We start from the raw sequence: 27427 nt of genomic DNA, 5'->3' as shown, positions 1-27427 counted from the left end.
TGGCTTCCAGCCAGGGCTGATATTCTAGCTTTATTTTATAACTTTTTCCAGCTGCTTTCCAAATCTGGGGAGACAGCAGCACCAGCTAGAAACTTCTAGTTTGAACAAAGCATGCTAAACGTTTCTCTGTTCTTATCCCTGAGTCGTTGCTACTATATGAAGCACAGAAAGTTTGATTTTTGGATTTTATTCTCAATGGCACCTTTCCCACTCAAACAGAACGTGTTGAGGATCATATAAACATCAGACCTATAGGGTACAAATACTGAGCATTTACTTAACATCTTTAAGAAGTAAGGTTAGCACTTAGATTTGAATTAAGAAACTGCATTTATTTAATTCCAAATTATGATTTTATATATTTATATATAAAATAGTCTCCATTTACTTTCTTTTGGTATTTAAGGAAAATCATTTAAATGAGATGTCTCTTAGATAATAACTTCAGCTGGAGGGAAAAAAATGCAATTTACATACATTGGCAAGTTTATAGAAAGGAAAACAAATATTAGAATCCTTGTGAAATTTTACCTTTTTATTTAAGAATGATGCCTGAGTTTCTAAATTGCATTTATATTTTCCCTCTCAGGGTGAATTTCATGTTATAGTTAATAAGTCATACATATTATAATTCTTTCAAAGGATTTTCTAAGCATCAATCTTAGTGCTGACCAACTGCCATTAAGATGGAGTAAAAAAACGATGATTCTGCTTAATGTTCAATTTCCAAAAATCTCCATCAGCTTATCATGAGACTTCTATCAAATGTAGGTGCTGTGTCATATTGATCATCATAAGATATATATTCACAGGATTCCTATTATAACAATATTAACAGTCACAGCAGGTGTTAAATTCTCATTTTTGTATGGAGGTAAATGTATGTGTTGAATACATTTTGCTTATTAATCACTCATTTTTTATGAATTCCAGTTGAAGACTTAGACTTTTTAGTCAGTGGACTTTACATTCTTTACATACATTTGCTTCATGAAAAAGCCATGAACAACCTGGCATCTGGATATAGCTAGCTGAAATATTTTAATAGAATAAATTAAAATTATTATTTTGATATAAAAAAGACTTTTAAAATCTTTGTGGAGAAAAATTGCCTCCTAGTTTGGGAGATATTCAGCTAATTACAACAACTTTTGTCTTCATCTATTTCCATTTGTATAAAGAAACTCACAGGATTTGAATCATGTAGTTGGTAAGAAAGTGAATAACTAAAATATTGATAATTAAGACAACACATCAATATCTTTGCATGCAATTTACTTTACAACATTTATGATATTGAGTTGATGAAAAATATTCTGATAGACAACACCATGAAATCAAGAAATAGTGAGCTTGAAAAGACAGAATAAAGTATAAACTATCGAAACTTTCTCAGAGCTATATTAGAACTCACAGTATAACCTATCATAGCAAACAAAATATATTATCACTTGAAATACTCTTGATAGTAACTCTGAAAATTACAGTATCTTATTAATGAGGGAAAATTACAAGGAAAATACAGGTTTAAGGTTCCCTTTTTGTTTAACTTTCTCTAATCAGAGATGCTGGAAGAGATTAATGAAAACCATATTTAAATAACATTTTTTAAACATGTTTATTGGAGTATAACACACCATTTACAATGGTGTGTTAGTTTCTGCTTTATAACAAAGTGAATCAGTTATTCATATACATATGTTCTCATATCTCTTCCCTAAATAACATTTCTTATATTTCAACTTATTCTGTGCATTAGGAATTTGGAGGTATTTACAGGTGTAACATAAAGCTGTTTTTATCCTCCTGGGAATCTGCGCTTATGGCATATATTGTTTTAAGAATTTGTTTTTCTTTCCTAATAGGTCCTAGTAGGAAAGCATCTATTTCTTTAAAAGCAATTTAAAATGTCTGTGACAGCTGCTTCTCTAAAGCAGACCATTAGGACAGAACGTGGCTATAAATCTCAGGTCCCAAAGAGAGGAGTTCCCATCTTGAGTAACCTGAATGCCATGTTATCAGTAACACTTCTCAGGGAAACATTTATAACCCTACTGTTCAGCTTGAGTTTGGAATACTGGCATTTTAATATGAAAAGGCTAAAATTGTTATCAAGTGAGATCTTTATTATGCAAATGTTCTGGCAACAGTTTACAATATTTCAAGTTGTATCTTTTTTTAGGCAGGACTGTATTTTCCATTTAGTGTGCAAATATAACTTCCACAAAGAGTAATGACAGGTAAGCACACATATGCTGAAAAGGGAAACTGCGTTTGGTTTAAAACTATAATCTGCTTCTACATAAATCTTTCACAAATAAAACTTTATTGTGTTCAACTTATTTACATAGCTAAGCAACATATATTCGTTTAATGCACACACCTCAGTTTCAGCAAATTAAGCAATAACTTACCTAGAGAAGCATTTCAATTTTTTTTTTTTTCTTTTTCTAACTTGTATTTATCCGAGTTAGAAAATGAGATATCCGGTATGCAGATTCATTTGGCTCCAGGTTAATTAGAAGGAGCTTTCAGTTCATACAATCTGCCTTAATATTCCGAGAGCACTCTTTAGCTCCAGTCCTAGTATCTGGACTCTTCCAGCAGAGTCTGTTTTTATTTATACGCACATTGTCCTTTTCAAAACAAGCAGCCAGCTGGAATGATTCAAACCTCTGTTCAGCACACCGTTAAAATGCAGCTTCCTTCTTGAACATGAGACTTACACCAGGGAGCGGACCGAGTACAGCAGAAAGGCTACGAGAACTATTTAATCACCAGAATACCAGCTGCTCCGGCTCTGCTCTTGGTACTGCTGCTGTGCTTCTCGTTTAGCTGGAGTTGGTCTTTCCCTCCCCCCTCTTTCTCTCACATCTCCAGAACTATAAAGGCAGCTCTGCCGGATTATGATTGGCAGAAACGGCCAATTCCTTCGGCTAATCATCCTCAAGACTTTCAAGGACCTGGAGCTGTTGTGATGTCATCCAGTCAGTGTGATGTTACACATGAATACATTCCCACAGAAGCTAATTCAGCGATCAGCTGCATTCCTCTCACACCACGGTGATTGATTAGATGTTTCTTGTGGATTTGCATAATCTTTCATTGTACAGTTGGACTGATTCCTATGAAATTTGAGAGTAAAATTCTACTTTGCAGCTATGACACTGTACCAGAAGATTCTATTGGGTGAAAAAAGAAAAGTTCACAGCAGGGTTTTCTGTGGTAAATGTGTGCTAGTCGAGCAGGAGTTATGAACTCAACAAAAGCCAAGGATGAGCAGGAGGAAACTTGGAGAAATACTAGTGACCTACATATTCCTGAAATTAATAATAATATTTTAGATCATAATAAATGCTAGAAGAAAAACAATGAGTAGGCATATGTGCGTGTGTTAAGGGTATAAATGGTTTCATTGAGGTAAATTACTGGATTATTATGGAAAAGTTCTCTTCTATTCCCAGCATGGACAAAAATTATCTCCATGTCTCACTTTCTACTTGGCAAAATATAGGATAAGGATTACCTGCTCTTTGTTCTCTACTAACTCACATTAACTCATAAAGATATTATACATTGCATATTATAAATTACACTTATTTACTTTATGTAAAGTTCTTTGAACTTCTTCATTCAAATACATACAAGATAAAAGTAAAGTACTTTCAAGGGTATTTCTTCATTCCAGGCTATCTGATTCCCTGGGCTCATATTGTTTGGGTACGTTCTTTAGTCTCCACCATTTAATTTAATGAAATAAAATGTGTTAATGATAGTTCAGCTCGAGGCCCCTTATAGGCTAGAGAAGAGAGCTGCAAACTTCTCTCAAACCCAAAGTTCTATTCTGGTATGCTTGTGTCTTTGGTGAGAAAGAGCTCTGCTAGAATTGCTGGGGTGGTGTCAGAGACCCTTTCAGTATGCTGCAGGTAGAGGGGGGACTGTCCCTCAAAACACACATTTATTAATGATGTGGTCTTTGGTGAATAGTTTTAATGCACTCAGTGGTACTAGTGTTATGCTGCACAAAGTTTTGAGGGTCAGCAAGCTGTAAGCATATGTTAAGTAGAGGATAGGAAAAAAATCTGGTAAATTGCAAAGACTACACCAGTTATTTCCTAACCTAACAACACTATCACTAATAGATCATGGATCATGTGTCAGTTATTTTTTCAGGTGCACAGGCTAAAAGTATACTAAAGGAGGGCTTCCCTGGTGGCACAGTGGTTGAGAGTCCGCCTGCCGATGCAGGGGACGCGGGTTCGTGCCCCGGTCCGGGAAGGTCCCACATGCCGCGGAGCGGCTGGGCCCGTGAGCCATGGCCGCCGAGCCGGCGTGTCCGGAGCCTGTGCTCCGCAACGGGAGGGGCCACAACAGTGAGAGGCACACGTATTGCAGAAAACAAAAAAACAAACCAACAAAAATAAATAAAAGTATACTAAAGGAAAAATTTGTATTTTGAAAATCCTCAAGACTCAAAGAACTATTTACTACCTTTTAAGAATGTTTGCAAAGCAAAGATGCAGTTGAAGGTCAAGTCAAGAATTTCCACACTGACTCACATCAAAATACAAAATGGATAAATAAATTGCAGCTAAGTAGTTCAATACTATCTTAATAAAATAATAATTATTAGAACAACATCAAGCCAAACACTAATTGCTGAGAAACAAAATAAAATAAATAAAAAAGCTGATTGAAGATTTTTCCATTTTATGGGGTTTCTCATACTAATAATGTCTTTTTATTTATTCAAGTTCAGTCCTCATTTTTGTCTTACGTATACACAAATGAAAATAAACATTTTAAAATTACTCAATTTTTGTATCCTATTGATACATTTCTATTTTACAGCTCAGTAAAGAATGCTACTTTATCAGAGTAATTTCACTTACACAAAGCCATGGTGATAAAACACGGAGGAGGATTTATATCCTTAGCTCTGGTGATAACCGTAGTTGGTGTGAATTGATTACGAGGAAAAGTTGTTGATATGTTTTTAATCCAGTATTAGTCTATAAACAATGCTGTAGCTAAAGAAACAACATTATTATTTGGAATGAAATGAATAATAGAGTGAAAGCACTTTGACAATGTAAAAGTGTTGTCTACAATATTAATGGAAGATATATTAACACAAAATACATTAAAACATCTGTTAAACACTAACTTTAAAATAAAAAAAATCCAAATTTCTGAGTTCAACTTCCTAGTAGGAAAAGGGAAAGAAAAAAACAAAACAATTTGTTGTGCTTTTCTCATTGTTTATTCAGAATTAAACATAGTCTTGGGGATAGAGGGTTCCATCAGATATACCATGTATAAATGATGGGAGCCAACCACAAAGTGCTTTCCTTGCTACTCCTGGGGAAAGTTGGAGAAATTCATGGTGTCCATACTGAACAATAAAAATAAAATAATCCCAGAAGCACCTTGAATAGTTTTCTCATAATTTCCTTTATAAATTGTATTTTCCAGTCATTAAAAACAACTTTGTGAACATTTTAACTTTTATCATTTTCTAATCTGTTAGGATGGGGAAATGAAGTAAATGACCTTGAACGTTGTGAAGAAGAAATGTGATATGCAAGAGAAGATAGGAAGAATAACTTTCTCAAAGTGTTTTTTAATCACTCAACCTGTGTTTCACAATTTATAGGGCTTGCATTTAAGTCAGATGTAGCATCTATACAGTTAGCTTGCAATAATACACATTATGCCAAGCATTTGCCCACCTGCTCACAGTTGAATTTTATTATTTTTCTTTTGATGTCCCATGAAGTGCAATATAATTTTTTCTTTATCTATTAAGACATAGGCCCAGGTCCAGACATATACTAAGTCCTCAACAGTTCTTTATTAAACTGAATTGAATATGTTGAACTAATAAATTTTTGGAGCTCCACATATTTTTATTCAATTGCTATCAAAACCTCTTTTTTCAACTGAATTTCCTTGGAAGTTAAAAAAATGCATTATATGCATGGTTTTGAAATTGTAAAATTTTAAAAAATGGAAAATATTCTATAATACACATTTAAAACGCATATAAAGCATATAAAGAATACACCAGTGCCTACTTATTCAGTTGAAGAAGCAGAAACCAAACCAAACACATTTAGTAAAGAAAGAAACTCATTGTTTCATTTATATGTCAATTCATTTTTTACAATGAAAGACAGTAAGTATATCTACTAACAGAAATAATAGAAGAGTTCAGAAAAATTTAGCAAATTTAACAATTTCTAAAATTTCCATTATTTTTTTCTCATTAACTTTCTTTTTGTTAATAAATACTAAAGGCAAGTTTTAAATCCATGCATCTAAAATAAATAGAAATTTGCAAAGAAAATGCCAAAGAATTATTTACAAGTATCGTGTAGCTTCTATTTTTTTTTTTTTTTTTTTTTTTGTCGGTACGCGGGCCTCTCACTGTTGTGGCCTTTCCCATTGCGGAGCACAGGCTCCGGACGCGCAGGCCCAGCGGCCATGGCCCATGGGCCCAGCCGCTCCGCGGCATGTGGGATCCTCCTGGACCGGGGCACGAACCCGCGTCCCCTGCATCGGCAGGCGGACTCTCAACCACTGCGCCACCAGGGAAGCCCATTGTAGCTTCTATTTTTTAAAAACTCTTCACATGCATGTACAGGTTATAAATAGAAGATAGTATAGCTTTAAATATACATTTTTAGTTTTCCAAGTTTTATTTCTCTTCCTTAACTCTACTACAAAAATGACAATTTTGAATAACTACAATTAAAATACTAATGGCTGAGTAATATTCCATTGTATATATGTGCCACATCTTCTTTATCCATTCATCTGTTGATGGACACCTAGGTTGCTTCCACATCCTGGCTATTGTAAATAGTGCTGCAATTAACATTTTGGTACATGACTCTTTTTGAATTATGGTTTTCTCAGGGTATATGCTCAGTAGTGGGATTGCTGGGTCATATGGTAGTGCTACTTTTAGTTTTTTAAGGAAATTGAGTTATTTGTAGTGAGGTGGATGGAACTAGAGTCTGTCATACAGAGTGAAGTAAGTCAGGAGATAAACAAATACCGTATGCTAACACATATATATGGAGTCTAAAAAAATAAAAATTGTTCCAATGAACTTAGGGGCAGGACAGGAATAAAGATGCAGATGTAGTGAATGGACTTGAGGACACAGGGAGGGGGAAGGGTAAACTGGATGAAGTGAGAGAGTAGGATTGACATGTACACTACCAAATGTAAAATAGATAGCTAGTGGGTAGCAGGAGAGGTCAGCTCGGTGCTCTGTGACCACCTAGAGGGGTGGGATAGGGAGAGTGGGAGGGAGACGCAAAAGGGAGGGGATATGGGGATATATGTATACATATAGCTGATTCACCTTGTTATAAAGCAGAAACTAACACACCATTGTAAAGCAATTATACTCCAATAAAGATGTTAGAAAAAAATACTAATGTATTTTACAATTTAAACTACTAAATCTTATATATGTAGGATTATATAACATGGTACTACTTTCTGTCCCCTTTCCTTATAATTATTATTTTTTCAATCATGAGCAACTTTCTAGTTGTCCCAACCAACACCAACAAGCTCTTCTAACTCTTTTTTAAAGGAAAAAGCATGAATAGAAGAAACTGCTATGTTCAAAGTTTATGCCATTGGGGCGAAAAGTCTCTAATTTGGCTGTGGGTGACTAACACAAAAACTTCTTTTTTTAAGGAAAAAACCTTCTGCTCGTAATTAGATAAGAAATCATGTGACAAAGAAACAGCATAAAGCCAGCTTAGCTCCACTCGAATCATATACATGGTGAGAAAAATTAGTGCCATGTAGCATTAATTATATAACAGGTATTCCATTCACATACTTAAATGGTATCTTATTACACATCTGGATCTCTGGTTAGCAAGTTATTGAGAGAGGAATAAATGGGAACCACAGGTTGGAAGAAAGAATCTTCTTGCCAGTATCACTGTAGCACATTGTTTTAGCAAGAAACAAATCAGCATGTTAATGCTTCAAATAAATCCTTTGAAGATGCAAAGCTTGAAAGGCCAAGTGAGGGAACAAACGGACTAAACAGTCCAATTCCAGTTTGGCTGACAACAGCTTAAAGGAACATGATTTTTAATAAATAGCAGATGTTGGCCAAAGCATTATTGAATCACAAAAATCTTTGTGGTGTATTGAAAGAGTAGCACAGGGGCTTCCCTGGTGGCGCAGTGGTTGAGAGTCCGCCTGCCGATGCAGGGGACACGGGTTCGTGCCCCGGTCCGGGAGGATCCCACATGCCGCGGAGCGGCTGGGCCCGTGAGCCATGGCTGCTGAGCCTGCGCATCTGGAGCCTGTGCTCCGCAATGGGAGAGGCCACAACAGTGAGAGGCCCGCGTACTGCAAAAAAAAAAAAAAAAAAAAAAAAGGGTAGCACATAAGTGAGACCCCTGGTGAGGGAGGGGAACACAGTAGAAATTGAATTTATGATTATTCCATGGTCTGATCCCTATTATGAGAATTTTCAGTGAATTTCACTTTTTGAGGCTAAATAAAAGTGGTTAGAGTTCCTAAAGTACATTAATTAGGTCACAGCTCCATTGGGAGTCTCTTATCAGAGGAGAATCTTTAAATACTGCAAAGCGCTTCAGTATGAATGGGGTATCTACAATAGGGAGTTACTCTTTGTTTACTTCATTTCTCTTTCCTTTCTTTGTAACGTGTTTGCCAAAATTTCATTATGGTTTCGTGGTAATTTCCTTTTGAGTTAGGCCTTGCAAGTCAAGTCATTTTATATCTTCTATAACTTAAGTCCGAAGTGCTCAAAATGAGACACCTTCTTGCAGACCAGAATCCTAACATCATGGTGATAAATTTGTAAGAACTTTCTGCCCTAAAGGATATTTCATTTCATCTGTTAGTAAATTCATTTTATATTAGGTATCCCAATATCATTTGTTTTCTGTCTGTTCCAGTCCTTTGGGGAAAAGCATCTCATTTATGAGCTTCTCCTGCTAATGTTCTGATCAGTGTGGGAAATCTTAATGCTTCACCAAGGCTTCCTAAGTTGGCTTCTGTTCTGTTAGCTTCTACACCTCACTCAACATTCCCATCACTCTGGGGCAATTCAATGGATGCTGTCACTCTTTCTCCAATTTGGTTTTAGTACAGTGGTGTGTGTTGGGGGCAGGCGAAAGGGTGAGTTGTGAACAATGGTACAAAAATATGATGTTTGAAAGTTAGCTAGCAATCGTTGAAAGTCTCCTTTATGCTTGAGAGGTGATACAAATAAACATGAGATATATGACAAGGGTCAGACTGTACTCCACCTGTAACCCCAGTGTTGCCTTCTGTAACCAGCTAGTGATTAGGTATACAGCACTATATTGCTACCATTACCTGTCTTAGAGACACACACTAATTTTGAGTCCCCAGTCATAATCCAAGCAATGCCGTTTTTGCTTTTTGAGGACAGAAATCATATCTTTTTTTTTTTTAAGTTATATCTTCAATACTTGGAGCACTGTCATGGCATAAAGTAGATATTTGTACATTAAAAAAAATTAAACTTAAGAATGAATGAATGGTGGCAACTTAGAGCCAGGAAATAAGGAGGGGGTGCACTAATATTTATATACAAATATATTTTCAATGCAATCATTGCGCCAGTTCTATATTCCACAAATAGAAGCAACAACTCATTTCAAGATGAAGCCACGAAGATGTGTTATAAATCAATTTTCCCCATGGATAAGAAAACCCAGATTAGTTTTCCCTTTTAGAACCCATGTCATTTAAATCTCCCTAATATTACTCATGAATAAAAATATTTTAGTAAGAATAAAGTCTTCATTTCTTTTTAAAATATTTTAAATATATATGTATATATATATTTGATTTGTATTTATACAATCAAAGGAATGACATTGTAATTTCTAAATGTTCCATCATATAATATGATTTGTCTATCTTTTCTATTATAAGTATCATTTTATTTTAGTGCTTTAATTGATGTTTCCCCTTTCTGAATAGAAATGATCATACATGAAATAATTATAGCTTAACTGGAAATAAATATGGTACTCTGAAGATGGAGATATTTTACCAAAAGAAGACAAAATGAATAACTGAATGCAATATAAAATACATAAATAAAATAAATTAAAATGAATTCTGTAATGAATAAAGTAAAATGGTACTGTAAACACACTACCTAATGAAGGAATGATAAATTTGTTTGCCAGCTCAGCTGTTTATGTCTGTTAGAAGGTGAGGAAGGAAGCAGTAATTAAATTGAGGGGGAAAAACGCATGTGATGAGTACAGAAGTATATCAAAAAATATGCTTACCACTCAACTAAAATCTTCAATATTTTAGGTTCCCATAGAGGGCAATATTGTATAAAAGATGGCAAACCGGAATCTGCCAATTCATCTTTGCTGTTATGCTTTAAAGAAAACTGTTGTTACCATAAATTTGATGCTGTACTTCCCCTCAAACTCTGACTAATGTATAAAATGATACACACAAAAACACAGAGCAGAGACCCATCAAACTCAAAGAAAATTAATTTGGTATCCTACTTACTGGTAGATTACTTGAGTGAATAGCTTCCACTTTCACCTATAATTGGACTCAATCACTGACTCTCAGATAGATTGTATTCTATCATATAACTACTATATAGTTATATAGTCTAGTGGAAATATTAATGGAATAGTGTTTTTTTCTATGCCTGAAAAAGAAAGTAAACTACAAATAAGATGAAAAATGTGTCTATATTTCAAATCTAGCATTACTAAATCACAACAATCTCTGTTGCGTAATGAAAGGGTAATACATGAGTGAGACCCTGCATGAGATGTGGGAAGGACAGTAGATATTAACCAGGAATAAAGCCACAGTGCAGGGATAAGGTGTGGAGAAGACATAGTTATACTTAGCTATAGGTCTTAAAGTTATTTCTATCACTAAATATGCATGCACTCATTTACTTTCCTCTCTCTCCTATAACTTGAAAAGTAATTGCCTCAACATAAGTCCCTTTATCTCCGTGAGGCTAAATATGACTATAACTTGAAGCATTTATTCTCAAATGACCTTTATAGTAACTGCTAATTTGTATTAAGATTATACTGAAAGTAGTAAAGGAGGGACATTGTGCATTGCATACTACCATTAAATATTGATATTACTTTTTTTTTTTTTTTGTAGTACGTGGGCCTCTCACTGTTGTGGCCTCTCCCGTTGCGGACCACAGGCTCCGGACGCGCAGGCTCAGCGGCCATGGCTCACGGGCCCAGCCGCTCCGCGGCATGTGGGATCTTCCCGGACTGGGGCACGAACCCATGTCCCCTGCATCGGCAGGCAGATTCTCAATCATAGTGCCACAGGGAAGCCCCATATCATTTTTAAAAGTACTTTAGAGTTTACAAAAATTGTTCCCGTAGATTATTTTGAGTCTCATAATGATCTTATGATGAATGCAGTAGTGTGTAGATTGTACGGGTTAAAACATTGAGACCCAAGCAGCAAATCTGGAGTCTGCCAGAGGACTCAGTGACTTCCAGCCCTGTTATCTTTTCACTATACCAAAAAGTTTCTCTAAATGAATCTGTCTAGAGAATGCTCTTTTGTATAATTCTGTAAGCTGGATGACCTTTCAGGTGGCCATCTAAAACCCTATGCTTCATAAAACACTTAATGAGATAGGAGTCGTGCTTTCAACCATTCTGTATGGCAAGTTATCAATAATTTGGCAACACTCACATTTCCATATCTGTTTCACAAATTTCTTGTACATAAAAAGTTATTTACATCAGTACTGGTCTGAAAGTTTATATAGCAAGAAGGATTTAAGTTAGGCTTTAGAAATACTAAATATGTTAATGAAATTTATGAGATTTTCTTTTCATTTTATTGAAGTAGAGTTGATTTATAATATTATATTAGTTTCAGGTATACAACATACTGATTCAATATTTTTATAGATTATACTCCATTTAAAGTTATTATAAAGTATTGGCTATATTTCCTGTGTTGTATGATATACCCTTGTAGCTTATTTATTTTATATAGCTGTTTGTACTCCTTAATTCCCTACCCCTATCTTGTCCCTCCACCCTCCCCTCTCCCCACTGGTACCATTAATTTTATCTCTATATGTGTGAGTCTGTTTCTGTTTTGTTATATTCATTTGTTTTATTTTTTAGATTCTACACATATAAATTATAACATACTTATTTGTCTTTCTCTGATTTATTTCACTAAGCATACTAGTCCCCATATTGTTGAAAATATCAGAATTTTATTCTTTTTTATGGCTGAGTAATATTCCGTCATATTATCTATAACCATCTATTCATCTTCTTTACCCATTCATCTATTGATGAACACTTAGGGTGCTTTCATACCTTGGCTATTGTAAATAATGCTGCTATGAACGTTAGGGTGCATGTATCTTTTTGAATTAGTGTTTTCATTTTCTTTGGATATATACATAGGAGTAAAACTGCTGAATCATATGGTAGTTCTATGTTTAGTTTTTTGAGGAACCTCCATACTATTTTCCATAATGGTTGCCCCAATTTACATGCCCAGCAACAATGAATTAGGGTTTCCTTTTCTCCGCATCCTTTTCAACATTTGTCATTTGTAGATTTTTGTGAAAAGCCATTTTGACAGGTGTGAGGTGACATCTCATTGTGGTTTTCATTTGCATTTCTCTAATGATTAGTGCTGTTGAGCATCTTCTCAGTACATGTTGGTCATCTGTATATCTTTTTTGGAAAAATGTCTAGTCACGTCTTCCACCCATTTTTTAAGCATGTTGGTTTTTTGTGAGACTGTACTTTCTGTACAATTTTATTTAAACCATACAATTTTTTTCTGGTTTGTGAAAGAGGGATGAACCAGAGAATTTCTCAGATCCATGCTATGGTATCACAATTTAGGTTGCCAGTCATCAAATTTCTTTGACCTAGAGCATGCACACACACATACCAGAAAGGAGAGTTTCATAAAATAGTTCTTACTATAACTGTGTGAATTGTAGTTAATACTTTCCTTTTTGTTCTATTTCTTTCTATTCCATTCCTTAAACATTTGAAATGCCAACTTTAATCTGTTAATATAAATGTACATAATGAGCCATGGCCTGCATTTTGGAAAATAAGCAAATCTGGATTTATTATATATCTATACACTAATGAATATAAAAAGATCAAGTCATTTCCAGTTTTATAGTTGGAACTTTTCCTAATATTTCCATGAAGCTGACTATTTTTACAATCTTAACAAACACTGGTTTTTCACAAAGTGACTGTCAATATGCAATGCCATTCTTCAGAGAACCCAGGTCCAAAGAGGCAGACCAAGTTAACATGTGAACACAGAAACAAACAGAGCTTTCAATTATACAATAATAACAGTGGTCTCTTAGTGCAGACAACAATAGAGTAACTAATATATTAATTCCGTTTAGGACTTTAATAGTTTGCAAGTATAAATTCATAGACAAACACTTAGAAATCCCAAACTTGCAATTAAAGGAAGAAAAGGGTTGCCATAAAGCCATGGAAGGAAGCACTCAGTATTTTTTCATGGTTATTTGTGGGAAAACTGAAAGTCCAAACTTAACTGCATCATAGAAATCTTACTGCTACTGTATAAGGCTAGATTGCTTTTAGAGTGCCACTAATAAATAAGCTTATTTTAGTTGTACACCCTCTATAGTGACAATAGTTCCAAGCTAACTCTAAAGTAAAAAACAAACAAACAAAAAAAACACATGCTTTTCTTCTGTGAAACGTGCAGCTAAAATTTGAGGAAAACAAAAATCAGTGCTTCAGATTAAAGAAGAAAGAAAGAAAATGAAGTAGGATACATTATTGACTTTACATTTTTACTCCTGCCAATATTAAAGCCCTCTGTCACATTACTTTCTGGTTCCTTCCAATAAGAAGGCTACCATATTTCCCCACCCCTATACTTTTTGATCTTCACAGCTGTCCCTGACCTTTTTGGCACCAGGGACCGGTTTCATGGAAGACAATTTTTCCACAGACCAGGGTTAGGTGGCGGGACGGTAATGCAAGCAATGGGGAGCGACGGGGAGCGGCAGATGAAGTTTCACTCGCTCACCCACCACTCACCTCCCGCTGTGCAGCCCAGTTCCTAACCAGCCGAAGACCCGTACCGGTCCTTGGCCCAGGGGTTGCGAACCACTGTGCTACAAGATGTGTTCTGTACAACAGAATGAGGAGAAAGTGCCACTATGCTAGTTCTAAGCTAAGGCCTGAGAGGCATTATGGATTTCTACTCTCCTGTCATTTCATTATCACTGTAAGATCATGCCTGGTCATGTGGACCAATGCTTCCCAGTTAAGATGTCCTAGTCAAGTGTCCAGTTTAGAGCAGAGTCCTTAGCTGACCTGCAGATGCATGAGCAAGCCTCATCAAAGCTTGCAGAGCCCAGCTACACCAGCTGATCTCAGCTAATCTGCTGATTCACGAGCAACACAGGAGAAGAGAGAAGGAGGCAGACTTTATTAATGCAATGGACATGAAAATAAATGAAGCTTTGAGTTACTTATTAATATTACCCTCATTATGTAAGTAACAGCATAATATTCTCTTTAGTATTACAATTGTTTGCAGTCGTGAAGTTTCAGATAAGCATTTAGAAACCCAAATCTTAATAATTTTAAGGAGTAAAATAAATGCATATTTAAATTGCTGAATATTGGGTAGTTTGTTACATAGAATTATTTAACCAACAAATAAAGTTGCTTTCCTCTGTGTCTAAAACCATTTTTAAAAGATCTGCTCTTCTTAATATTTAGATTATTTGCACTGAAGCAAGAAAAAATAATGGTCACGTTTCCTTCTCACTAACATTTATTATATGATTTCGAAGATCCTTTATTTATCCATGGTAAGACTTTTTTTAAAAAAAACACACTTTTGAAAATGTGACTTCATTCTGTTTAATTCTGTGATTTCCACAGTGCAAACGCATTCTGTATCTCATAACAAATTTGTTATTTTATTGCGAAGATAAAGATGGATTTCAAAGTCTAAATGTCAGTCATAGACTCAATAGGATTTTTTTTCCCAGTAAAGATATGGAGTAATCCATAGTAAAAGTTAAAAAAAAAGAGAATTTTGGGCTTCCCTGGTGGTGCAGTGGTTGAGAGTCCACCTGCCGACGCAGGGGACATGGGTTCATGCCCCGGTACGGGAAGATCCCACATGCCGCAGAGCAGCTGGGCCCGTGGGCCATGGCCGCTGAGCCTGCACATCCGGAGCCTGTGCTCCACAACGGGAGAGGCCACAACAGTGAGAGGCCCGCGTACTGCAAAAAAAAAAAAAAAAAAAAAAAAAAAAAAAAAAAAGAGAGAAGTTTGCGTTGGTACTAAATGATCTTAAATTTATGAAGGAAGGCTTTTTTTAAATTGACATCATTTTTGAAAGGATTAGGGAACCATCAATTTTACTGTGAAGCAGCAATTGTGGAGAAAGCAGACCGAAGTATAATGAAATGCATTCATAACTAAGGACTCCCAACATGCTGTTTTCATGTTGGTGTAATTTAGTCTCCTTTAAGTAAAAACAAATTAATATTTCATTGATTCATACTTACAAAGATCATTCTTTTTTGCCCAGTCAAAAATATAAAGCAAAGAAACAATAACCTCATAATTTGGTTTCTAACTTGAACAAGGTAGCTGTTGATTTGCCCTTTCCTCTGTTAAAATTAACTGAAGACATACTATCAATAATTCTTCTGTGTGAGAAATATATTACAAATGGTACACTTCCAATCCCTCATCTTTTGGATCCTAAGAAATGGGAATAATAATAACTCCCAAATAATAATATGAAGTAGTTATAATGACCTCAACAGTAGTAATGCCACCACTGATTTCACCAAGCAGCTGTGGTGACAACAGCAGCCTCGATTTCTTGAACCCTTGGAGGGGTCAGGCAATGTGCTAAGTGGTTTGTACTTTCTTCATGAAAAACATTCAAATTTTAAAGCAAAATTCAAGCCAAGTTGGGATAGGTCTTGGGTGAACCTTTTATAGAGTGCATGGGTTATGTAAATGTAGGTATTTACAGTCCACAACGAGTTGAGAAATAATAACAGTAAAAGAAAAAAGAGGCAAAGCAACTAACAACAGAATAGAAATAAAGCTGTAGCCTCAGGACAATGTTTATAGCAAGCATGGAGTAAGCCTGGTATCTTCTAAGCAATTTACTTTTATTAACTCACTTAATCCCCAGAGAAAATCTACCTCATAAGATACAAATGAAGATACTGGAGCACAGAGGGATTAAGTATCTAAATTGCCCAAGGGAGCAGGATTGGCATCTGAATTTGGCTTGTCCAGTTCCTGAGTTCAAAATTTTAACTTTAATGCTATAGAAATAGGAAGAGAGGCACTAAAATGACAAGAGTGTTTGGCTCTCTCACTCCATACTATATAAAGCACTATTAAATCTTTCAATGACATATATCAAAATGTCCAAATTATGAAACACAGAACAATGTCACAGTGGAAAAGAAAGCACAACATTAAAGCATTACTAAGATAACTTTAGAAGCAATTTATTAAGAAAAGGAAAAGCTCTGCCAGACAATAATCAATAAATTGAGTCAGTAAATAGCAATTAAAAAGAATGACAGCATAAGACAAGAATGTACCAAATCATAAGAGAAACTTATGAGTTAAGCAGCCTGGTTTGATATGGACAGTTCCGGTTAATTTCTATTGTTCAGGAATTCTGTCTACTTGGTTTAGCATTTTTCTGGATATTTTTCATTTTCTTTAAACACACTAAAAGTATTAATAGTTACATAAATGTGCACATGACGTTGGTGGACTCCCGTTTGCTACTTCCAGCTTCCACCATATCCTCTTCTTGTATCATGTGCCAACTAAGAACTGTCACTTGCCATTTGCCTCTACAAGGATTAAGTCACTAGCCACTGTGGTTGCCTACCTTCAACATACCCTGAAAGGAGTTCAGGGTAGAAATCAGGAATGAAGCACTCTGTGCTCTGGGAAAACTGGCATGAGCTCAAATTCTTGCATCTTGTCATACCTAGAACAGCACTAAGATCATTAATGGAGACATCTGCTCCTTATGACTAGGAGCCTTCTCATGACAAGGAGTGACCTTCTGCCAAAATGTGTGCTTGATTTCATGTACTCTCCTTCACCAAAATCACATATATACTGACTCCCACCCCCCACCCCACCTCTTCAGAACAGTTCCTCAGAGCTGTCTGAGAGGATGTCTCCCAGGCTATAGTCCTCATTTTGCCCTAAACTCAAAATTCTCACATTGTGCATTTGTTTTCATCGACACATGTGAGACACGTGCAAAGCACAGAGTTCTTACTTTAACATGTGGTTAAAATGAAAAGATTGTCTGTAGTAACACATTTCTTTTCTTTCTTTCTTTGGACTACTTCAGTCTCAACTTAACTCCCAACTCTCTTTCAAGCTCAGCATTTAGGATATTTGCTGATAAAATGAAGGTGCTTGGATAATAGCCAAGTTAGCCAAGAACCTAACTATACGGCCAGGGTGCCATGGATGGTGCTGAAGCCTGCCAAATGCATGAAGCCACCAGAATGCCTATCAGTGGGACTGGGCGGTAAAAGTTGTATCTTTGTGAATGTGAAATATGTGTGGGTAATAAATAATAAGCAGCCCTACCACAGAGTTTAAAGAGAGTATAGAGTGGAGTTCAAAGATTCTCACTACAGTGTTTTTGCAATATATTGTATGATATAATTTGCAGCTATTCTTATTACTACTTGAAGCCTTTTATTTTGCAATGGTGGTTTTCTGCAGCAATGAGATTAAAAAGTCCATGTATAATGAAAGTTATCATCTACTAAGACTATTGTGATTTAATATCCTATTAAGATAACCACTGTGAATCTGCTAAATAAGCTCTAGGATCTATTTTAAACATTATATTTAGTTTCATTAGAATGTGCTCTATGATGATGACTTATCATGCAGAGCTCCAGAAAGGCATTTACATATCATTTTGTGAAGTATGAGTTTTCATTTAGATCATATGACTTCTCCTAAATTGACTATTATCATTTTCAATGACAAGTTCTCTTCTGCTTGAAATGAGATCTGTTAGTATTGGTCCTTTAGAAGAAAAATCATATCACAAAATGTTAAATGATGTCGTTTGAAGATGGAGCATTGAGAGATTTAAAACATAAACCAGAAAAGTTAAATCCAATAATGGTTCAAATTAGTTTCCTCCAATTCTTGGAATCAAAGTAAAGCTACTGAAAGTTAATGTGACATTTGATATTATGTGTTATTTTAAACCCAATTAAAACTCAACATTGAGATAAAAGTATTTTATTTTACAATTCAAAGTACAGATTTTGGTAAAGCAAAGAGTCATGGTAGAAACAATATTTTTACTAAAAAAAGTAACACAAGAATGGAATTAAAATGTACTTGAAATCAGTTGTGGTACATGCATAATTCATGATTGTTTCTGAACAACCTCAATTATTTTCCAAATGTAAAAAGAACTTTCTTTTACTTGTCATAACTTCCAAATATTTGTGTGTTTCTGTATGTATATGTATATGAAGCTAGAGTAACTGAACTACAGTATTTTTGTAAGGGAGCTGATAGCTTACATATATATGCATAGCATAGCATAACACAGCGTAGCATAGCATAGCAGTATGTACTTTCTCTCTTTGCTGCATGTCATCAGTCAGATTTTAGAGATGTTTAGCCCTTTGAGGAACTATTTTGTTAATCAACCTAAATGCCCTACAATGGTGTTTAACTTTTAAATGCATTACTTCTCTATATTTTGTTTGAATCTTTTTCTAATGTATTTAGAAAATTTGAATAAACTATTTCAAAAATGGAGTGCAAAATTTCCTCATTTTTCAAGGTTTACTGACCTATAATTATTAACTACAAAATTTGAAAACAGAAAAACACTGAAATTAAGTTCTATAAAGACAAGTTGTACTGAATAAATCAAATTATGTGAGCTCACAGGGTGTATAAAATTGAATTTTTGAATTATATAATTGTACTCTGCAATATCATGACTTGTAGCAAGAACTTTATGGCTCCTCTATTTTATTGCATATATTTATACTCTATATTGAAATGGGATAAAATTGCAGTCTACTATTCTAAATCATCTAAATTTATTGTAATAGTCAAAATAATCGCAACTAGAGACAACTTGTCTTGAAAAAAATGTGTTGAAGAAAGGTACCCTAAAAGAGATCAAAAGACTATACCTCTGAAAACATTAGCTACTTGTATTTAAAAAATAAGAAGGGAATAGCCTCTTTTTAGGAGGTATCTTGACATCCCCAAACAGAATATTTCCTCGATTATAAATAACATGGTCTGCAAAGAAGAGGTAATTAAGGTGCGAACTATTAGAATATATTAATGACAAAATTCAACTCTGAAGATTGCAGGCAACATTATAAAAGAAATTAAAATCAATTTCTATAATAAAAGAATATTCTTTAGAAAAATATTTATGACACAGAATTAGGGTCAGAAATTGACTGAAGTATGTAAATATGTATCAATTATTATTTGACTCATTTTTTTATTTTATTTTTTTTATTTTTATTTTTTTTATTTTTTTGTGGTACGTGGGCCTCTCACTGTTGTGGCCTCTCCCATTGTGGAGAACAGGCTCCGGACGCGCAGGCTCAGCAGCCATGGCTCACGGGCCCAGCCGCTCCGCGGCATGCGGGATCTTCCCGGACCGGGGCACGAACCCGTGTCCCCTGCATCGGCAGGCGGACTCTCAACCACTGCGCCACCAGGGAAGCCCTATTTGACTCATTTTTAATCATTATAAAGGTTTTTTGAAAGTCTGCTTGAAAGAGGTTTCAAAATGGCAGCGTGGGAAGATCCTGAACTCATCTTATCCCACGAACACAACAAATCTACAACTACATACAGAATAATTCCCTCAGAAACGGATGTGAAAACTGGATGAACAGGGTAAAAGGACAGCATTAGATGGGTAGGAAAGGCAGAGATACAGTCTCACCAAGGAGAAAAAACACATCCCAGCAGCAACAATCCGCAATTGGGAAGGATTACAAAGGCACAAATCTTTTCCTTGGGGAGACAGGGATTTGAGCTCCACATCGGGCAGCACCAACGAGACAAACCACCCAAACACCTGGCTTTGAAAACCAATGGGGATTACATTCGGGAAAATCACAGAACTGCAGGGAACGTGGAACCAACTGTAAAGGGGCTCCCAAGCAGACTCACTTGATCACAAAAACCAGTGCAGAAACACCAAACTGGAAAGCATTTGGGTCACAGGTGAAGGAGACCCACTTACCAATCTTGAAGCACCTGCCAGAGAGGCAGGAGCCAGTTGGGACACCCTCTGGAGACTGAGACACTGGCGGGAGCCATTTTGAAATTCTCCCTCTAACCTGTTGACATCAATAGGCGTGACCTGCTGAGAGTCCGGCTCACCCTTTGCCTCTGCCGGGCCTCACAGCCAGCTGAGCCAGAGCCCTGCCCGCCAGTGCACTGCAGCAGTAGCTGTGATCTCACCACAACAGGAAAGCCCACACAGCCCACACAGGGGATACCACTCAGAGGCAGGATTGTACCTCTGAGGCCCATAGGACATTTCCTAAATAAAGCCACTCTTTCAAGACTGGGAGAGATAGCTGATTTACCTAATTCATAGACACACACACGGAAAATCAGGTAAAACGAAGAAACGGGAATATGTTCCAACCAGAAGATGAAACTTCAGAAAAAGAACTAAATGAAACAGATTAGCAATTTACCTGATAAAAATCTCATGAATGTCCAAACTTCATCCTCTCTTCTGACACAAGATTTACTGTCAAAGTAGTGCTCTTCCTTGACTTTTTTTTTTGTGTGGTACGCAGGCCTCTCACTGTTGTGGCCTTTCCCGTTGCGGAGCACAGGCTCCGGACGCGCAGGCTCAGCGGCCATGGTTCACGGGCCCAGCCGCTCTGCGGCATGTGGGATCTTCCCGGACCAGGGCACGAACCCTTGTCCCCTGCATCATTAGGCGGACTCTCAACCACTGCGCCACCAGGGAAGCCCTCCTTTTACTTTTTCTGCTAAAAGTTGAAATAGGGTATAAAAGTCGAAATAGGGTATAAAAGTCTTCCTACCATTATCAATGGAAACTTATTATATGTAGCTTTTAATATTGTCTAAATATATCCTGAAGAGGACATCTAGCGTTAACAATTACCTTTCAATTATTTAAGAGAAATGCGTTAACTCATAGAAAAGCATTTTGAAGGAATTGCAAAATACGTCATCAACAGTTAAAACTAGATGCACTGAATTTGACTTTAAAGGGTTTCAGTTGGTTAAGAAAAGATTCTTTCCTATGAAAAACAAGGTGGAACTCTGCATTTTGATAGGAGGAAGGCAGGTGCATTATAGCTGAAATGACACCAGCTCACTGATGTGTAAAACAGCTCATATTTTGCAGAAAGAGTAAGAAATGATACGACTATGATGAAAACTTTTGTATGTGTAAATTTTTCTTTTTTTCTATTTAAAAATTTTATAACATCTTTAAAAGATCATTATGAAAATTCAGGTTTTTTTTTTTTTTTTTTTTTTTTGCGGTACGCGGGCCTCTCACTGTTGTGGCCTCTCCCGTTGCAGAGCACAGGCTCCGGACGCGCAGGCTCAGCGGCCATGGCTCACGGGCCCAGCCGCTCTGCGGCATGTGGGATCTTCCCGTACCAGGGCACGAACCCGTGTCCCCTGCATCGGCAGGCGGACCCTCAACCACTGTGCCACCAGGGAAGCCCCTATGTATTTTATCTGTTCAAAATATGGTCCTAGCTTTTAAGCGTTCATTATAAAACGCAAATGGGGTTTCCTGTGAAAGAGAAACAACAGATATTGCTAGAAAAATTATATTTGAAATTGTAACAAAATTCTCCTAGAAAGAGAAGAATCAGATAGTAGAGAGTTGTATTCATGTAATAACAGATAAAATAGGATCAATTTGATTAGCACAACCATAACATACATCATGTTTATATTATGAATATGTATATTTCTAGTGATAACATCCAAAATATATAGTTTCCAGAAAGCTTATGCTTCTCTGGAACCTTAATAAAACCATTCGAAATCATGGACATGACAGGTTTACTTAATTGGGATACTTTTTACCAATTCATATTTTTAGGACAATAACTAATTCAATGCTTTCCCCCTTGTGTCATGTGACACAGTACCATATATAATTGATGATTAATAGACATTTGTTGAATTGAATGGTGAATCCCTAGTTCTTTCTAATTAATATTTTGTCACTTTAAGAAGAGTGAAGCTTCACATCACTTTAAGAAGAGTGAAACTCTTCTTCACTCCAAGAGTTCCTGGAGTCCTCGGAGTTAACAAGTTATTCAAAGCAATATATCAGTATAATTTTTCTTGGCCTTTTAATTTAAGAATATTAGAATATATATTTATATATTTAAAGGGGTAAATATAGTGGTGAATTTATTCTAGTTCCTAATTCTCATAAAAACGGTCTGGTCTTATTTTATATTTTCAATAAATGTTAACATTTATCTAACATTCTTTCATTTAACAAACATTTAAACATATGCCATACAAGAATAGTCATTGGGGATATAAGATGAGTAAAAGATGATAGCCCATTATTAAGAAGTTCAAAATAGAGAGGGAAACACTCGGGATGATGATAGAGGTATAAGCTGGGTTCTCCAGGTCACTAAGAATGGACATCTAGTAATAGCAGCTAACACTTACATAACACTAACGGTTCCATACACTCTTCTAAATTCTTTACATTTATACTCTAACTTATGTCATACAGTCATTGCATCAGGGGTAGATATGTGTGCAGTGAGTGAGAATCTCAGGACCCTTATAATGCCAGCAGAGAACATAACCTCTTTCCTTGGAAGTCTTGATGTACAAAGAAATGGTAGTTGCTATTGTCACTGTGAGGCAAACACCTGAGAAGAAAATCTGAAGGAGGAGGGTGTAGCTAAGGGAAATTCACGTCTAATCCATAGACCCGACGCCACTGAATTAAGCTGATTGGGAATCCGGCACTATTTCTGGACTTTGAATTACATGAAGCAATAAATTTCCTTTTTGTTTTAGTGAAATTGAGTGGAATGTACTGAGACTTGTTACTTGCAACTGAGGGATAATTGGTTTAAATACTGTAATCTTCCAATACATTTTTCAAAGCCCTCCCAGTCTTTATACATTTTTTCTTTCCCTAATAAATTCCAACCCACCCATTAAGGTTGAACTCAACTGTAATAACCTATAGTAAGCCTTTCATGATCTCTCCAGTCAGAAGTAATTAATTACTCCTTTGGCTTCTACTGTACTTAGTGTCATTGATTTAACTACGTCTTGTATTTTAGTTAGCTATTTTTCATGAGAATTTCCTTGGTTTTGTGATTAGAAAGATGAAGATCAAATGTTAACTCCTTCAACTACTAGTTGGAAGTTCATTAAATATCTTTGACTTAGAGCCTCCTCATATCTGTAAAATATTGATAATCTTAAGACACAATAATAAGACTAAACAGAATGAAATTAGAAAACCTATGTGGTAAGGGTTGAATTATTCCTTTTTCCTTTCTAAAAAAAGATGTGTTGAAGTCTTAACCCCCAGAACCTCAGAATGTGGTATTATTTGGCAATAGAGTTGCTGCGTATGTGATTAGTTAAGATGACTGGTGTCTTTATAAAAAGACTGCTATGCTGAAGAAAGCAAGACACAGGGAGAGCATCATGTGACAAAGTGGGCAGAAACTGGAGTTGTGCAGCTGCAAGGCAAGGAATGCCAAAGATTGCTGGCAAACCACCAAAAGCTAGGAAAAGTCAAGGAAGGATTCTTCCACGGGTTTCAGAGGGAGCACAGCCCTGCTGACACCTTGATCTTGGACTTCTTGCCTTTAGAACTGTAAGACAATACGTTTCTGTTTTAAGCCACCCAGTTCCTGTTACTTTGCTAAAGTAGCCCTAGGAAACTAATACAACATGCAACATACTGCTTGTAGCATCTAAAACTTACTAGGTATGTAATAAATATCAGATAAATATTAGACGATTTATTTCTCTCTGTATGGTTCACAGTATTGTATGGTGCATGTCTATAGTGTGCACTTTATTTAAGACCAACCGAACACTAATTTTATATATATGTCACTGCAGGTATAATTCCACATCAAACCTTAACAGTAAGAACGGGCACTTATACTTCACATCATTTGTGGAGTTTGACAGAGGAGGACACCCACCTTCACCAGAACCTCCAGGGAAGAAGTTGCCTCTAACAACTGGAAGGCTTACCCTGCTCCTCACAGAGTATGTGTAGGAAAAGTATATATATACTATATTTATATATAGTTATAGATGTAGATATATATGGATATGGATATACTGCATCTCTATATATGTGTTTGTGTATCTTTTTATATATTTGTATAACAAGTCTTCAATATATAATAAGATCAGTTTTGTCCTCTCAGGTAAAGGCTGCATGAACCCTACCTATTCTCTTCTCTAATACATTGATACACCTGGGTCTAACAGGAGCCCATAATAATAGCATAATGATGGCAATGATATCTGATTCTCTATGACTTTATACCCATTTTTCTCTTGCCATGTGGCTTCACTGTGAATTAGCAGGATTTCCTTTATAGATGGACTGGAAGCTACCAATTTAAAAAGAAAATTTAAAACTTTAAGTAATGCAGTCATTTTAAATATCACAGCACTCAATGTTCTCATGGCCTACTAGATTGAAATTGTTTTGTTTTATTTTTGGAATTTCATGAATTATGGAAGAATATTCTAAACTGTATGAAATCATGCCTAAAAGGCATTGTACGTCTAGTCTGCATGTAGTATAACATTTTGAACAGATAATTTTAAAGAGGACCTTTTTTCAAAGACTGATAATAAAACTACATGCATATTATTTATAAAACTCCCTTCTTACCTCCACTTTTCCAAGTGGAAAATTTTTATTTGGAATTACTCAAGCATATGAAGCTGTATCCACTAGTGAACACAGGGACATATGCTGGATACAAACATATAAATTCTGGCATCTAAAGCTATACAAATTGTATACCCTTGAATCCTAAACTGTGTTCACTGTGTACAATAATGTCTAAAGCACCAGACCCTGGGGATATGGGTGTCTCAAGTTACACACAGTGACGTATCAAACTACATACTACATAGTAGCAACTGAAACCTTGAACACTGTATGCACAGCTTAAAGAGGGAGACTCTGCTCTGGTACCTGAAGCCACACACACTGGAAATGTGTGATCTGAACTTGTGCACCTTCAACACACTGTCCTCTGAGGCTCTACCTGTTGTCTGCATGGGCATTGGAAGCATTCACTCTTTATTTTAGTTTCTTCACGAACTAGCATCTAAAGCTGTACAGACAGGGATTTAGATCTGTATTAAATCTCTTTTCCTTTCACCCAAAGGCACAGTTTTAAGGGCTTATATTTAGGCATAACTATGTGTGCAAGCCAACAGCCTGGGATTTATTTGATTACTGACTTTTAAACCTCTGAAATTCTCCATGACTGGTTAACTGAGCTGGTTAGATTCTGATGTTCATGTAATCAAGCTTGTACACTAAGTCTCACTACAAAAATGATCTCTACCTCCCTTTTCCTTCCTTCTTTCCTTTCTTTCCCTCATCACTGTATATACTCCCTACCAAGAAGTTCTCTCATTAGTGTATGTGAAGGTATTTAAAAGAAATCTGGAAAAAAGATGACTAGATATTCATGAAATCACAGAACTCCTGCGAAATATAAAAGTACAATCAAATCTCCTCTTTCAGTTCAGTTCAGAAAACCTATACTGAGGACTGGGTCTTGTGCTTGTTAACTGGGACACAAAAATTAATGGTTGTCAAGTTACCCAGAATTTACGAATAGAGACAGACCACTATAAAGGGGACCATAACACCAGTTAGACTATCACATGTACTAAAGTAAAGTTATTAAAAACAATTGCTCAAGATCATTCAGATGAAAGCTATCAATATTAGGGACAGTGAGCAAAGTATCTCATAGACAAGTGTTCTTTGTAAGGTATCTAAGAATGACCTGGAATTGGAGAGGTGGTTAGTCAAAGATCTTGGTCACAAGCTATAGAAATTGTCTCTAGTTTAGAGTTTACAGAATTAGCAAATCTGCATGGGATGCTCCATCTCTCTCTCTCTCTCTTTCTTTCTTTCTTTCCTTCTTTCACTTTTTGTTATTAATTTTTGCTAATACAGCAGACTTACAAGGGAGGTAACAGAGAAAACAATGACATATACCCATTGACACAAAATGTTAAGCCATAGCCACTGAATAACTTTAAAATGAGACTATCAACAACATTTTTCTTAAAAGTTCAAATTTTAGTTGAATCTCATACATAACTTTAAAAATAATCATAGCATAAAACTTACATATTTATGTCACCGTAGAGTTTTCTGCACATGTATATATTCAAATGCAAATAACACAGGGTTCTCTAAGAGACTGACTTTGACCCAAAGTCTTTAAAATGAAAACTAAAGAGATACTAAGTGAGCATTATATTTCAGGAACTGTGTTGTGCACTAAAGAGATCTATGTGTGAAGTCTGCAAACACTTACTAATCTACAAGAACTGACAGCAAATTTGAAGAAGCTATTTTCACAGTTTCACAAACTGTGTAAGAGCAGTTCTTGGGGAAATACTAGGTCTTTGTTGAATAAGTGTGATAACTTGAATTTCAATCAGATAAAAATTTCCTGCCAAAGAATTGTCTGTTATCTAATATAGTTATTTCCATAGCAAAACCTATTAGATTTAAAAGGTCAAAATTTTGGATGCCTCTGCTTTTATTTAATAAGTATTAAATGATCTGTCATGCATTGAAACATTTTAAAGGGTACACAGACATTTTGTTCCTATAGCTATTAGAGTTATTTTTATAAACAGAGGTTTATTTCTTCATAGAAGGTATTCGAACTTCCAGATTATTGCATTGTTATATTGACCAGCTGACCTATGCAGCACTGCTCTCTAAATGTTCCCCAAACAGGTGCTGGAAAAAACAATCAATTCAAAAACATCTCTACTAGAGAATTACTTATTAAGAAATTATTCTTCTGAGTATTATACAATTTAACTCTCAAATCATTAATATTATATATTATTCTAAAATGAAAAGTACCCTGGCCTTCATCATATCCCAGAACTTAAGAGCAAGATTAAGCTAACAGAGATTAAGTCATAGAAACAGAGTCCCTGTAGATAGCAGAGAACAGGTATGTGAAGTGAAAACTGGGCTGTCTTGA

Source organism: Phocoena sinus, chromosome 5 (genome assembly GCF_008692025.1).
Source record: "Phocoena sinus isolate mPhoSin1 chromosome 5, mPhoSin1.pri, whole genome shotgun sequence".
In the NCBI taxonomy this organism is placed as follows: Eukaryota; Metazoa; Chordata; class Mammalia; order Artiodactyla; family Phocoenidae; genus Phocoena; species Phocoena sinus.
Note: the sequence above shows the minus strand (reverse complement) of the source record.